The sequence below is a fragment of the Ruditapes philippinarum genome, unplaced genomic scaffold (genome assembly GCF_026571515.1).
Source record: "Ruditapes philippinarum isolate M1 unplaced genomic scaffold, ASM2657151v2 ctg432_1_1_1_1, whole genome shotgun sequence".
Classification (NCBI taxonomy): Eukaryota; Metazoa; Mollusca; class Bivalvia; order Venerida; family Veneridae; genus Ruditapes; species Ruditapes philippinarum.
The window spans coordinates 514,645-531,278 of NW_026865099.1; positions in this window are offsets into that span (position 1 = coordinate 514,645).

Here is a 16,634-nt window from a genome sequence, read left to right on the forward strand (position 1 = left end):
ATAAAAATACCATTGTAAAGTCAACCGTGAGTGATTGGTAATATTTACTATCTGAAACAGTGGCCTATTCGTAAGTGATAGATGGTGGTCGTAATAAATGTTGCTACAAGTGCCTAATATACTGAATGAACCCCGATAATTAAGGTAAAACTTGTCATGCCAATACTGTATGAAAATAATCTGGAATTCAACACATTAAACTGACAGTTACATATAATCAACTGGAATGATATTGGTAAAATAGTTTAAAATAAATCAAAAAACGGGAAAGACATAGGATTCATAAAATTGTCATTATTCCATAATATGAGTAATCTCAAATTTTGATTTTGACTTATCTAATGAAATCTTACAGCCTTCCTATATGTCAACTTAAATCGTATTATACGAGGGTTGTCCAAAAAAATCGTGCACTGCATTTAATTTCGTGAGAGTTATCAATAAAAAAAACATGAATTATATATCACTTGAAGGGGAAATCTGTCTCAAATAAGAAAACATAAGAAAAAGCCGTGTGACCGGCGTGTCGTGAAAAAAAAATGTCATTAAGTTACCTTAGTAACGGAATACCGGCGCACGACAAATACAAATGGGTTAGTGCATTACTGTGATTGTTTTAATTTTTGACGCTTGTAAAGTGGCATTTGCTTTTTATATCATAATTTGTTTTACTGTCTACAAGTGGCATTTGCTTTTTATATCATAATTTGTTTTACTGTCAATAGAGGTATGATTGCTACAAAGTATTGTGTGGTTGTTTTCTTTTTTGTTCTTATGCAACGTACATGTAACATATTCCACCAGTGCACGAGTATATTGGACAACCCTCGTCACATGCGCCGGTATTACGGAAGAACGTTTGCTTGACCGGTTGTCATCATCAACCTCCTCTCGCCCCTCTACAGAGCATTTGTGCCATTCAAAAACCAGCCTTCGTAACACTGAACTTGTCACCCTTGCCCTTTTTAATTCTTTGTAGGTATCTGTCGCTGTTTTACCAATACTTGGCCAAAATTTTTCACGTAATTACAGTATTGACGACCACACAGAAATGTTTGTTTACGACCGTTATAATAAAGCAAATGACGTCATATTTTCTATTGACGTCAGGAATACGTACACACACTTTGCCCTGAATGTTGACGTATATATGCAGTGTATTAAGAATACTGTGATGCATCATGAACTAACCCAATTATTTGTCGTGCGCCGGTATTACGTTACCAAGGTAACTGTATGACGAATCGTTTTCACGACACTCCAGTTTTACACGGCTTTTTCTTTTGTTTTCTTATTTGAGACATATTTCCCCTTCAATTGATATATAATTCATGTTATTCTATCAATAACTCTCACGACAGTAACTGCAGTGCACGAATGTTTTTGGACAACCCTCGTTTAAGTCAATTATAATAGAAACATTTACTCAAAACTGTTCAATTCAGTTTAAGTCTGTCCTGCAAAACATGCCTAAATCGGGATTTGCATGCCTTTGCCAGTTATAATAAAATCGGGATACTATTTTTCGCTGTGTTGTTTGGTTTTTCTTTAAAAATACCAAAATATCCAGAGAATCAGTTTCAAGAAATTAAATGGGAAAAAATATATATATTTACAGTCAAGTTATTAATAGCTGAACATCTTTTGCCATATTTTGGAAAGGCTTTAGAAGCTTTTGTTTTCTTTATTTGCATTTGAAGAATGATTTTGTCAAAAAGGACATTAACTTTGAAATTTAACTCAAGGAGTATTGACAACTATTTTAATATCGTTTGAATGACCTGCAAAAGATTACAAAAGATCTTATTTCAAACAACAATATTCAAAGCTTTCTGAAATACATAAACCTAAAGTAAAACACACGGTTATAATTTAAAGAACTAAATCAGCTCCGAGTTTTGATGTATAGAATATCAAATCTAAATTGCAAAACATTCGGAGACTTAAATATAATGTCTTCTTTCCTTCAGTTTATTTTCAATTTGAAATTATGTATCTTCTTATAAAATATATGTTGCAGTAAATAATTGTCGGTTGCATGCATCTCCAATCCCAAAAGTTCATTGCGGTTGCTTGTTTTCTTGTCTTTTTTGTTGTTGTTGTTGTTTTGTTTACGAAACAATATAGGTAAGTCAGCGTATTAAAATAATTAAAATTCTGATTTATTTATGTTATTAAGAGAAACATGCATTACATCCTGTTTTAACGGTCCAAAGTTAAATTCTGAAAAATATGAATATGCAATCAAATTTTCTTGTTCAAATTTTAACAAAATGCAAAAAGCATAATTAAATAAAGCTTCGTACGCTTTAAGTCTATTTTGTTTGTCCTAGACAAGACATTTGAAAAGTGATACATTTCCTGATTATGAAAGTCAATATGATGACTTTATTTCCTATTCTAACCAAGATGGACAATATGATAATGATGTATCACTGGACGAACTATTCCAACACTGTAGACGATTTCAGGCACTAACAACCGAAACTGATTTCCATGGACAAGATAAGAAAAAGTCAAGTACAACACTGAATTTGCGTAAATAATGCATGTCGATTTTAATATTCTCTCTTATATTGACATCACAATTTATCTAGTATCATTGTAGAAAAAGATATGTCTTTTTTACAATAACACACAAGACTTCACCAGATACATGAAACAGGTGAAAAACTCAAAGGAAGTGGTAGTAAAACAATATGTTTTAGTGGAAACGTGTTTTAGTTGGAAAAAGTCAAAAATTAAAATATCAAGCACGATAACTCCCTTTGATATACACTTAAATACTTACACAAAATATCTTGAGACAGAAATTGCTTTATGTTAGAAATGGAAATGAATTTATTCAGGGTAACTGTTACTAATTCATCTAAACATTATGATTACTAAGACAACTTGCGACCGGGGCTTTTTTTATCAAAGATGCATTTACATTCAAATGTGAATAATCATATTTATCATTAAACAAACGTCAAAGGATGTATCTTCGACAGATAATTATAGAAGAAAAACATTTTAGATCATTGTTGTTTTACAGAGCATTCATAACTTTAAATGATTTACATATTCTTAAAATAATAAAAATATGTTTTAAAAATTGTGTGTATTAATTTCATTTAATAAGTTAAGGTACTTTTACAGCATTTTGACAGCTTAGTGGCAAAGGTTGGTAATTCCTTCTGTTACAACCCTTTCGCACTAAGTCCTCGATTTGTACTATCTCATGTTTGCCAGCCTCTTTCAATTCAACAAAGTTTTTATGATACATTATCGATTTTGATTACTCTTTCATCTAAGCCAATAAATATAAGCAAAACTCGTAAATGATAAAAATAGACGGTATTGCGGATGTTGATCCGATGTACGTCGTTATATTACCGTATTAAAAGTGTTATAACAAGCAGCTTAATTACCTTAATTGTACTGATATTCCTGTAATGTCAATAAGATAGAAATATCATTAATTATGTATGTTACTGTTAAAAGTTAGTCCCCGCCATCTTAAAATTTTGAGTTTTGATTACGTGAGTGTCAGAGGGGGTCAACAGTGGCTTCCATTGGCCATTGTTGTCCATGAACAGGCTCTAATCTGAGCCGTCATTACAGTGCTGCTCTGTGACTGTCAAGTTTCCGTTGATGATTTTAAAAGACAAAAGAACAATTATAATGATTGTATAATTGCTGATAATTGCATTTTAGGCAATTATATTATCAGCGGAAATTATTAAATGATTTATGTTTACACCTTAAATAACACTTCTTTTTCTCTTCTAAAGACGTTGATACATGTTTTGTATTTCGGCATTTCCTTGCAGTTTTACATGTCATTTTAAAAAAATAACATAAAAATCACTAAGGAATTATTTCTCCGTTCTGTTTTTTTTTTTTTTTTTTTTTTTTTTTGTGTACTCATTGAATATTACTGAATGCAATATCGATATGTTTTCTAATGTGATTTACAATTCTAAAAATGTTTTTACTGCATTGATATTAGTTTTCGAATATAACTTGACATATTTTAGAAAGGCTCAAGAAACTTTTGATTTCTCTAATTGCATTTGATGAATTGTTATATCAAAATTTGGACATTAACTTTGAGATAATTTATTTATCAGTATTTTTTTTCTAATTCTCGTTACGGTGACTTTGATTGGTATTAAATGAAATCTTGAAACGGTTGAGGTACCCAGAGTTCGTCCATCGGGAGGTAAATCGCACAAGCATAATATGTCAAGTGAGAATGTTTGCAAGCCGTCATTTTAGTATTTTATCAAAAAAATGACGGCTGAGTGGAGAAAACCATCCTATCCAACAGGACAAAAGTGTATTACATGTTAAATATTTTTTACGTAAATGACCGAAATAATGCGATAGCATGTACCGATGGATACCAAAAACAATAGAAATAAACCATACTTGTTTCATGCTATTCATCATATGAAAATATTAAATGACAAATTATATCTTTAGAAACAACAATATTACCAATGCAATCATATTGATAAATAGTTTTTTGTATTATATAATTTATTTGATTGCATGATGTGCTTGTTTCAGTAAGATTTATGTAATTATAAAATATAACAATGTATAATTAGATGCTTCGTCAATATTTATATTTTTAGACCTAAAACAGCTTCTAAGATTACTATTATTACAATACGGGGTATATTTATAGAAAAAAACGGAATTAAATATCCATAATTGCAGGAACGAATCAAGATGGTCATGCATTCAGTGCTTGTTTAAAAGGGTTGTTTTCGCTAATGTACTAAATATTTTGAGGGGGAAAAAAGGCTAGAAAATAGCATGTTTTACATAAGAAACCTTGATATTATTTAGGGAAAGGTAAAGTGAAGGTCTTTTCAATTCAAATCTTTAACATAATTATCAATAATGATGTGGCAAGGAATATTTCCGAATATAACCGAATACGATAAAAAAAATAACATAATGGTTAAAAATCAGGGTGATTACGCACATCTTTTATCTGTTCGCAACATGTTTATTTACTAATCTTATTCAATATGCGGATAATTTGAAGGTCCGATATAACCGAAACTGGGAGAAAATAAATAACCTCAACCAGCTCTTGTGTTGACGTGTTGTACTTCTCCATTGTCTTTTATATTGTTTTAAATATCAGTAAAAATCTTTGTAGCAAGTTTTGAAAAAAGAAAATGGAATGTAAATGTGAAGTTTGATTTCCGTATGGACGAGCTTATCCGACAATATTACTAACAGACAGAACGCAATGGTATGATTTCAACTTCTATAGACCAAGAATATTTTGGGGTGATTTTTCAGCTAATCCGGGGTTACAAAAAAAACTTTAAATTTCGAAAATAAGCGCAACTGGTTAGCTAATCTATTGTGAACAGTGGAACAATAGCTATAATGGTAAAAGTGTGTTTGTCCCGGGGGATTCGCTTGGAAAAAACTCACAACTGCCAAGTTCCGGATAACAGCTATTCTTCTTTGAAGTTGCACCATCTTTACGAATATTTATAGTTTCCATGTCTAATTATTCATCTTTTACCTTGGACTCTATAAGTAAATAATTTGATAATCGATGCATGATATAAATGAATGACTAGTATCACGGATATAGATCCTGTGGAGGTCATTATATTACCATGTAATTACTACTGTTACAAGCAACCTATTACCTTAATCTTGTTTATATTCCTGTTATATCAACAGATAAATTGTTAGACACATATTATGTTCGCTGTAACGTCTGTAATTAAACAAATATAGGACATTATTTAGCACCATGTTGACTGTTATGTTTTGTGGCGCCTCTCTGAGGCAGCAACACGGTTGAATATTGTAATATTTTACAAAATACTTCTTAACAATATATACAATAAGGTTTAAAAAGTAATTGTATTTGCCACAAATTTCCAGATGTAAGTATAAAAATTAGTGTTGACAAATTTGTCCTAACTGTAAAAATTTTTTAAAACAAACCACAATAATTATATCTTTCTTTAGACTTTAAAGTGTCAAACTGTCCATCCAAGGTTCAAATGAACAAGTTAAAATGAAAAATGAACAAGTAAAAAAAGAAAAAAAGACAGTTTGATAATGTTTCGCATTCACTGAAATGTTTTGTCTTCATTGCATTTGAAAAATGTTTATATGCCAGTAGAAAGTCAGTCATTAGAATAAAGATATATAAAGAAATAAATGTTCATATCGTGTTTATTCCAAATCATTATTGTGTTCATTAATGCTTTTAATTATAATAGAATAGAGTGGGCATTATTAAATATACTAAAATTAAACAAATCATTGTTGTTTTTTATTAATGTTTTGAATTATAATATGGGCATTACCATTATGATATAACTAAACACATTGTTGGTTTCATATGCAAATTTATCAATATCTTGTCCGTGTTTCATTTTGCCTGGCAAAGAAATAGATATGGTTCAAAATTGTTTATAGTTTAGAAAAATATCTGATGCATTCTTGAAAAACCGTCACCAAGACCTTTCTTGACTCATCTTTTGTATCTGCATTATCTACCAATAAAGATATACTAACATTACATAGTTCTCATGAAATATATCATTTCCCTGCGACACTTACCTACATGTACGTGCTTTTTTAGATTTCAGATGCACTGTTTGCTTCTTTTTAAGCCAAATGGTTTGTTGGTATTTTTTTTGACAATATAATAGAACTGAAATAGATTAAATGTTTTAACAGACTTTTTTTACTGCTGTCCTTATAAATTCATAATGTAATAATATGAGATTCAAATAATGTTTGAATTCATATCACAATATGATTGTATAGGTTGTAGAAGGTATTTATCACTTTGTTCTGTTTGATCTTGTTTTCATATTAAAACCCATCTGTCATACAAAGAAAATACGCTGATATTAATATTTCTTTGAATAAACATGATAAAAGGGCTCACCTAACAAATGACATCATAATATATCATCGGGCTTATATCTTTTATTTTTTAAGCATACAATATAATATAGGTAATGGTTTCTATTACATATAAATAAGATATGTAAATTGTTTGATCAACAAAACAAGCAAGCTTTTAATATTCAATGGTTTAAAAAGAAACAATCATGGGCAGTAAAGTGGCTACAAAAATATATACATGTGTTTCAGATTTGTATACATTGTATGTGCATATATTAATTTCTTTTAATCTTATCGACTACTGTGATTTAAGAAATAATATATCCAAAACAGTGATTGTATCGCTCAATAACATCATTGCGCGTCACATTGTAGTAGTAGTAGTAGTAGTAGTAGTAGTAGTAGTAGAAGTAGAAGTAGAAGTAGTAGTAGTAGTAGTAGTAGTTGTAGTAGTAGTAGTAGTAGTAGTAGTAGTGGAAGTGGTAGTGGTTATGGTAGTAGTAGTAGTAGTAGTAGTAGTAGTAGTAGTAGTAGTAGCAGTAGCAGTAGCAGTAGCAGTAGCAGTAGCAGCAGCAGCAGCAGCATCAGCAGCAGTAGCAATATATCTTACAGGTAAATGGTACTTAAAGTTCTTTTGATGTAATGAATGTAATGTACTGTAAAGGGAATAAAGATCAACAAGGAAGAGCAACGTTCGCGGAACGCAGACCCCACAATATCTGAAAGCAAAAAGCGCCAAACGGGGCACCTAAATGAGATGAAAGTCATGAAATTGACGTCAAATATATGATACGTTTCAGATAACTGAACAATTTTCATTCAGTTGAGAATTTCTATGTCATCGATTAAAAAGTAATACTTCCGGTAGCCTTTCAGTTTGTTGAGGCATTAAAAAGTTAATAAATATTCTTTTCGGTTTGAGCATTTATGTTGATTCCGATAAATTCTTTAAAACATTGCAATATTATACAAGATGAAGGACTCAAAGCATGTATCATGTGTGTGCAATAATCTGACATAAAACTAAAAATAAATATATTCTTAAATCTTCGTACCCCTCTGTCTTTATAATCTTATCTCTGTACATCTGAATTTCGAGGAGTATGAAAATGTAATACAATTTTAATTGCAAAAATAAGTTACGAGTAAATAGAAGACAAGAATTAATAGATTTTTTTCTTTTTGTAATAAATACATAAGAATAGACATTTTGCATTTGGAACATACTTTTTACAAAGAAGACATTTAATACTTAAAACAGGAAACAAATACAGATTAGCTAACAGGTTCGGCTTCTTTATTAATAAAATGTGGAAAAGAAAAGAAGCATATTAAACAAAAACGTGAACATAGCAATTATAAACGTCATAAAATCTAAGAGATGAGTTTTTTCTCTCGTGTCATTCCTAAATTAACACATCATTATTACAAAACATACAAGATCAACAAAATTGTGAAAATTATTTAAAATAACAAAAAGCAACTTGTCAACATATTAATTATCATTCGTATTATTCGGATGCGAATTAAGTCCATTCTGTTATAACATTCAGAGCATTTTTATCGATAAAACATAGTCGAAATACAGATTTCAACTCTTTAATTAATAATTGTTATCATCTAGAAAACTATTTAATAAAAGTATCATAGGAAATGCCAGTCATTTATGGTGGCAATAGTACGATAAACACAGAATTTAAGGCAGCAATTCACCAAAAATTGGTAGAACAACGAATTGTTATCGTCTTGTAGTCGCATGCAAAATATTTCGGCAGTCTTATTTTTGTTTTCAGTATTTCAAATATTTCCCGAGTTAAGAGGGCGCTGATACAAAATAAAGACAAAACTTTAAAAAAGGAGCGCGACAAGAGGCAAATATATATTTTTCATTTGCCGTTCTTTCGCGTTGTCGACCCTTTAACCGAGACAAAACGACAGTAATCAGCCACCATAGCTTTTGGATATTTTTTTCATAAAATAAGAGTCAGCGTCACTTTGAAATTCGTGTATGTCTATTTAAATGTCTTAAGATTCTCTTCGTTTTAGTAAACAGCCAATATTATTTTGTTGATTTAGTCCTCGTGCAAACAATCTCAAAATGCAGTATCCGTCATTTTTGTATCGGAACGATATATTATAAGGTGCATACATCAAAGGATCAATATTTGATCAAACCAATATCTGATATATTTATATATTATATATTTATAAATAACTAAGCATTAGGTTTTATACAATTATCAATGAAATATCTTTCTTTTTCGGACGAAGTATGTCTCAGATCGGTTTGACTTCTCTGTAAAATTTACAAAGAAGAACCTAATATGAGAAGGATCTTCATTGGTCATTGTAAAATTGCAAACTCAAATACGGGGATTTCATTTGTCATTCTAAATTAAGTAGAATAATCAAAAGGATCTCTCTGAAACGTATACACATCCAAATTATAAAATAATCTAAATGAGTATCGGATACACACTTACTAGTTAAATTTCCCAGATATTTAAGATCTGTGAACTTCCTCCCAATAACTATTTTACACTGCTTTAAAAATGTTCATTTATTTTCTAGTGAAAATCTTATACAACATAAGAATTTATTGAGTTATAAATGACATTCGACCAATAAAGTCAACAATCCCGGAAAAGCATGTATGTAAAAGCAGTTGTCCGACTATCTTTTTTAAGATACTTCTCTTTTTTCAATATTCTTCTACAAAGATGTTTAACAGCTTCGAAGGATAGCTGCATTCAAACAATTAGCCTATGACAACAAATCGATTTGATTTTCGTTTGATGAACTATTGCTTCCAGACAAAACAATTTAACTTGTTTCCTTAGACAATTTTTTTCTGAATTGTATCCGTAGAATTGTTGAATGTTATTTTACACTGTCTTCCAAATTATGTATTGGTTGTTAATTTGACATCTCGTTTTTTTTTCATTTATTGTAGATTGAAGTGGATGCAATGCATTCCTTTTTAGAGCATGCCAAATCCTAAACCTCAATATATGATCGAGACTATTAGAACGCTCTCTTATAACATTGACCAGAGAGGAAACTTTGAATACAATTATATTTCAAACCTACTGAAAAGGAAAGGGCAGTCAATTGGCTGGAGGCAAAGGATAATGTGAGTGTCAAAGAGGAGATAGACTAATAAATATGTCGAGATTTGATTTAATTGAGGTGCAATATTTCATAATATCATGACCACTGGTAAATGATATTTATGATCGGTGTCATGAATTGAGATACGTTGCATTCGTTATATATCCGTGAATTACTGTTAATACAAGCAGAACTATGATCTGAATCATTTTCATATTCCTGTTGTGTCAGTAAATATGTTGTTTGGCGGATATGTAACACTAAACCTCTTATATACATAGAGCAGCACAATTCAGCATTTCCTACGTAATACTGTTGAATATTTGAGTATTTCACCAAAGTTTAGAAATACAATATTATTGCTAATGAACATATATCTATGATCATGTATTAGTTTCTCATTAAGTATTTTGTTACAAACTATAATGTTCCATTGTAAGCATGGTCATTTAACAAATATCTCTCCGCTGAAAAAAATGATAATGCTAGAAACGTTGTATAATGTTTAAAGCAAATAAACTGTATTGTTTTGTTTTGTTTTGTTTTGTATTGTATTGTATTGTATTGTATTGCACTAAAAATTGCCCAGTTGCAATAGTGAAAAGTGTTGCGTATCTGTAACAAAATAAATCTTAAAGAGACATACTTACTTCTATGGCCTTAATATTCTACGAATTTGTTAATTCAAATGTTTCTTAAAGACATAAAAGAAATGCATATTAAGACAAAGCATGTCATTGCCTTTCTATACAAAGTCTTCAAATCTTCACATCTTTCTGTTTTGTTTACTTGCGGGGAAATAATGGATGCATTATCGACATTATTCTTTTAAGACAATTACACAAGGCAAAGTTCTAATATCACTATGTGATTTTTGTAAAATGTTTCGCATATGATAGAAATACTTTAGAAACAAGTGTTGTCTTATAAACGTTTTGTTTATCAGTGTGTTAAAAATGACTATTAACAAAATATTACTTTATATTTTATAGGAGTGTGCTTGCCAGTTTTGAACTGGCTTTTAAAAAACATGGTGCAATTGTAATGTCACGAATATACATGAGTTTTCACTCGCGAAGATAGGTCGTTCGAAAAGGGGCCTGTTATTATATGGCTGACACCCAATAAAAGCAAATAAGGATTCAGAAAAGAAATCAACAGCTCTGGCTATAGGATTCTAATAGTGCGCATGCGTAAAGGTTAGCGTGACCGAAATCAAATATGATTGAATGAGGCCCGTCAATAAGTTACATGTAAAAATGAAGTGTTTTGTATGCAGTTGAAAAATGAATGAATAATTGAACTGGAGACGAAGGGGAATGATATACTGTTATATATTGGTATAAAATACAGAGTATTCAAACAAAAACAAAATATTCCTGTGACAAAACAATTTCATAACGTTAAATGGATAAAATGTTTTAACAATCTTTGTTAGGAAGCACTCGCACTAATATATCAATAAATACATAACAGAAATAACATTTTACGAATATCATATTACAATAAATTTATGCTAACTGTGCCAGCGATCTATCGTTTTGATTTGTTTGATCTTGTTTTCCTATTGAAATCCATCTATCATACATTACTTTAGACATTATTAAAATATCATCAGTCATTTACAAGCTTTTAATCTTCCAACAATTTCAAAAGAATCAGTAAAGTGTTCTTAAATTGCTCGAGTGTTCTTAAGTGCGATTGGTATTTATGTCAGTCACGTGCACATTTGTATTTTCATACTTCTTTTTCTGCTACTGTGTTTGTGTGATTCATCGATGCCTTTATTATGAAAGGCAAGCTGACTAATCTTATTATCTACCAGTCTTTACTCATATATACTTGATACATAACTCTGGATACACAGTTCATTAAAACTGTATTGGCTTACGAAGTATTAACTTCAAAATTACAGAATTTATCTCTGATTCTTTTTAAATTCATACAGATGTAAGTTCAATACAAAAAAACTCATTAAAACATTAAAATACTTTTTGCTACTCTTAGTTCATGATAATTAAGCAATTAAGCTTATAGCGTTTGATAATACAGTTTAAAGTAAATTCATCATACATTCTCTGGCTGTATCGCGTACCTTTCTTGTTCACTGATTCATTCAAGTCAACGACAGCCTGTCTCAGACAAAACAGCAGTCCCTTCTAGTATAATGTACGAAAGACCGGTGGTGACATTTCACGTTCACGAATTCATGATTTCAAGATTTTAATATTTCATTACTTTTAGAGTGAAATATTTAATTTTGAAATCGTGAATTCATAATTTCACGATTTCTAAATAAATGAAATAATAAAATCGTGAAATCATGAATTCACGAATTCACGAATTCACTATTTCATTTTATTAAGTGAAATCGTGAAATAATGAAATCGCGAATTAATGAATTTGCGATTTCATAATTTCACGATTTCTCTTAAAAAACCTGAATAAATGAAATAACGAAATCGCGATTTGATAAATTCACGATTTCACTTTAAAAATGAAATCGTGAATTCGTGAATATTCCCGATTTAAAAATTCAATATTTAACTCTAAAAATAATGAAATATTAAAATCTTGAAATCAAGAATTCGTGAACGTGAAATGTCACCACCGGTCTTTCGTAATAATGTTAACTGATTCCATTACGGAATGCCGTTAGGGCCATCGCCTATAAATGTGTTGATCTAAAACGCGATAGTCGATAGTACGATGGTGAAAACGCGAAATCACGAAACTACGATGGTGAAAACGCGAAAGCACGATGATGAAAACGCGATAGTACGATGATGAAATCGCGACAGTACGATACTACGATGATGAAAACGCGATAAACTATCGTGTTTTCACCATCGTACTGTCGCGTTTTCACCATCGTAGTTTCGTGATTTCGCGTTTTCATCATCGTACTGTCGAGTATCGAGTTTCAGACCAAACCATTCATAGGCGATGGCCCTAACGGCATTCTGGAATGCCGTAAGGGCCATCGCCTATGAATGTGTTAATCTGAAACGCGATAGTCGATAGTACGATGGTGAAAACACGAAATCACGAAACTACGATACGATGGTGAAAACGCGAAAGTACGATGATGAAAACGCGATAGTACGATGATGAAATCACGACAGTACGATGGTGGAAACGCGATAGTACGATGATGAAAACACGACAGTACGATGATGAAAACGCGATAGTACGATGGTGAAAACGCGATAGTACGATGGTGAAAACGCGATAGTACGATGATGAAAACACGACAGTACGATGATGAAAATGCGAAATCACGAAACTACGATGGTGAAAACGCGACAGTACGATGGTGAAAACACGATAGTTTATCGCGCTTTCATCATCGTAGTATCGTACTGTCGCGTTTTCATCATCGTACTTTCGCGTTTTCATCATCGTGCTTTCGCATTTTCACCATCGTAGTTTCGTGATTTCGCGTTTTCATCATCGTACTATCGACTATCGCGTTTCAGATCAACACATTCATAGGCAATGGCCCTAACGGCATTCCGTATTCCATAACTACTTTACATATAAATTTTGTAATTTAAATGAAAGGCTTCGCCCTGATTTCTCAATGTCGGCACATAACTAAGAAGGAATCTAACAATATAGCTTTTGAACTTTTTAAATCATGGCAGTATTCAGAATTGTTTCTTACCGTGGCAGACGAACAAAAAGTGGAGAAATCAAATATCAACCGTCATATGTTTGTAAAATATAATTTGATGAAAACTTATTTGACCGGTCGGAATGACGGACAAAAGAACGGAAAAAATAAAATGCCTTGCATAATATCCACATGTTCCTCGATCAACTGAGTACCATCAGCAAACCCTTTTTTTTGTTATGACAGGATCCATATTACACTGACGCAAAAATTAACGGTGGGTATATGGTGGGTATTTCCTAAAGTACCTCTAGTAAAGTCGGCAGAGAACAAAGGCCCACAACCATACCATCCTGTGCATGTTGTTTTATCACCATGTAATACATTTTGTTTGGGGTTTTTCTTTGTTTGATTTCTTTTTTAATGAAGAATTAAGTTATAAAAATGCAAGTCATAAAGACATTAAAAATGAAACATATTTTTTATGTTTATTTGAACTACATTGTATAAATATCTACATCGAAAAACCGTTCATTTCATCTCGTTTGAAAGAATAATATTAGTTGTATTATATAACATTTTAAATTTGTTCAATCCGGTGCTTATATTCTCATTTTGAGGATATCTAATGCAGTAATAAAGCATGCTTTAACTACATGGTTTCTGATTCAATTTACAAATTGACAAAAAAATGTGCACGTCAATATATCAAATATTAAAACGTTTTCTCATATTTCAAAAAGGGAAGGTTCGAGAATTGTTTTTGCTTCTTTCGGTGGATTTACGAATGTTTATGTCAGAAGAAGGTCATTAACTTTGAAAAATTTATAGCAAAGGTTATTGCAAACTATGTTTTTCCTTATCATTCCATTGATAGTAAATAGATATTGATTGTTTTTCAAAGAATTACCATGAGCAAACTCAATAAAACGAGCAATGCTTTCCATCAAATAGAAAAGCATATGACTGTAAAAGATTAGGTTATATAATGTTGAATGTTGACTATGTGTTTAGGGGAATGGTGATACATTATACAGTGGCTGATTTATCGACACTTTGAACTGCCTTAAACGTAAACATAAGCTTTATTAATGACTTCTGATGAATAAATATATACTAACATATCTATTTAAAATCGATTTCTATAATTCGCTGAATAAACAAGATAATGAAATAATGGCAAATTTGCTGCCCAACAACATGTGCAATTAATAACCATTAAAAAGGCTAATAATAAAAAGATACGTACCTTAAAACTTAGAATTAATAATGTTACGATCAAAAGGATAGAACACCGTTACGTATGAAAAAAAAATGTGAAAAGTACACGAAAAGAAAAAAGATTATCCAAATCATTCAAATTTATTTATTCAAGGGCTATTGTGAAGTCCGCCTACTTCTCACAAAAGAGAGAGCGTCGGAGCAGTAATGCAGGGGTTATTGGTCCAAGCTTCCGACAAAGTAAAATTTCTCTGTACAATTGAATTAGGATATTAAATTTCATAGTTACTTGTCCTACATGTTTATCGTAAAAGTGGTTAGTCACTTGCGCAGAAAAGTGATTACTGTTCAGTTATCCAGGAAAGCATTTTAGTGGAACGGCTTAAGAGATATATTTGAGTCAGTTGTCGAGTTGTGAGTTGACAAACTAGTCATTAGCATGAGTTCACAATGCAATGTTTTGAAAAAATTCTTGAGTATTATGGTTATCTATCGGTTTCCGAAGGATCACATTTTTTCCAGCTTTTTATAGTTCGCAACAACAGGCGTCAAGTTCAGCTGTAAAAAGTTGTCCTGTACTTCATTTCAGTGTTGTTATATTGTTCTGGTCCTTCGGTATCATTGATTCCAGCACTTTAAATGTTGAAAATTGTGTACTGCTCAAGTCGGTGCTAGGGGGCGTGAGGGATGTTGCACGTTTTTACTCTCCCTCATGTACAGGCCAATCATACCGATTATGCAGTTTTCATGTTATTTTATTGTTTAATATTGCTTCCGAGGATCACCTTTTTCCCAGACTTCTTTACTCAGAACATCAGCAAAAGAAGCGTACAATAACCGAAAAGGTGTGTATGTACGTCATGAAATTAAAGGGATGAAAACATTTCTTTCGTGCTGTTCTGTATTACTACAATTGTAACATCAAAAAATCAAGAGCGGCATATGTCAATTATTGTTTTTTTCTTTGGATGAAATTTATATGAAATTACTACATTAAAGAAATAATGATATGTTGTTACAATTTTGTCCTAAAAATCCATCCCTATTTATTTAAAAAGAAAAGGCGACAACAAGGAATATTTTGTTTGAAATGTTGAAAGAATTCATAATGAATACATTTAAAAGTGTAAAAAAGCTTGTACCTTGTGAAACAAACAATAACAAAGTATCAAACTATGAACAGTATCACATTGTTGTATTTTGCTTATGATTTTTTCTTAATTTTAATGATTTTAATTTACAACAAAAAATATTTTAGAAACACGTGATAAATAAAACGGAAATATTCCCTTTCGAAAATTTCTGTCGCAAAAAATGCTGCTACAAAATACAAATTTCAATTAATGTGTATTTATAGTGAATATATCTAGGTGTATTTGGTTTTTTAAAATAGGGGGAACAGATTGACTTAAAGGAGGATTGCGATTGGTTGAGAAATATTCGGTGTTTAAATAAATTAAGAATTAGTTTAAAGGTAGTTTGTAATTGTATGATAAGTATCAATAAAGGTACAAAACACGTATTGGGCCATGTTTTACTAATGGATAAAAGCAGCCAAAAATATTGTTTTAAAAAAACATTACATCCTATAACAATTTGAAAGAATTGCTGTTGACATTACATAAAAATGTTAACCTTTTAAAGACAATCAAATATATAAGTAACAGTAACTTTTTAATTATTAATTATTGCTTCCAACTAGAAAGCAAAGAAAAGAAAATATTTCTAAATGAAAACCCCAATTCTTTTGGTATTTTCCGAAAAATAAGCGTAATATCATTATACATTACGTATC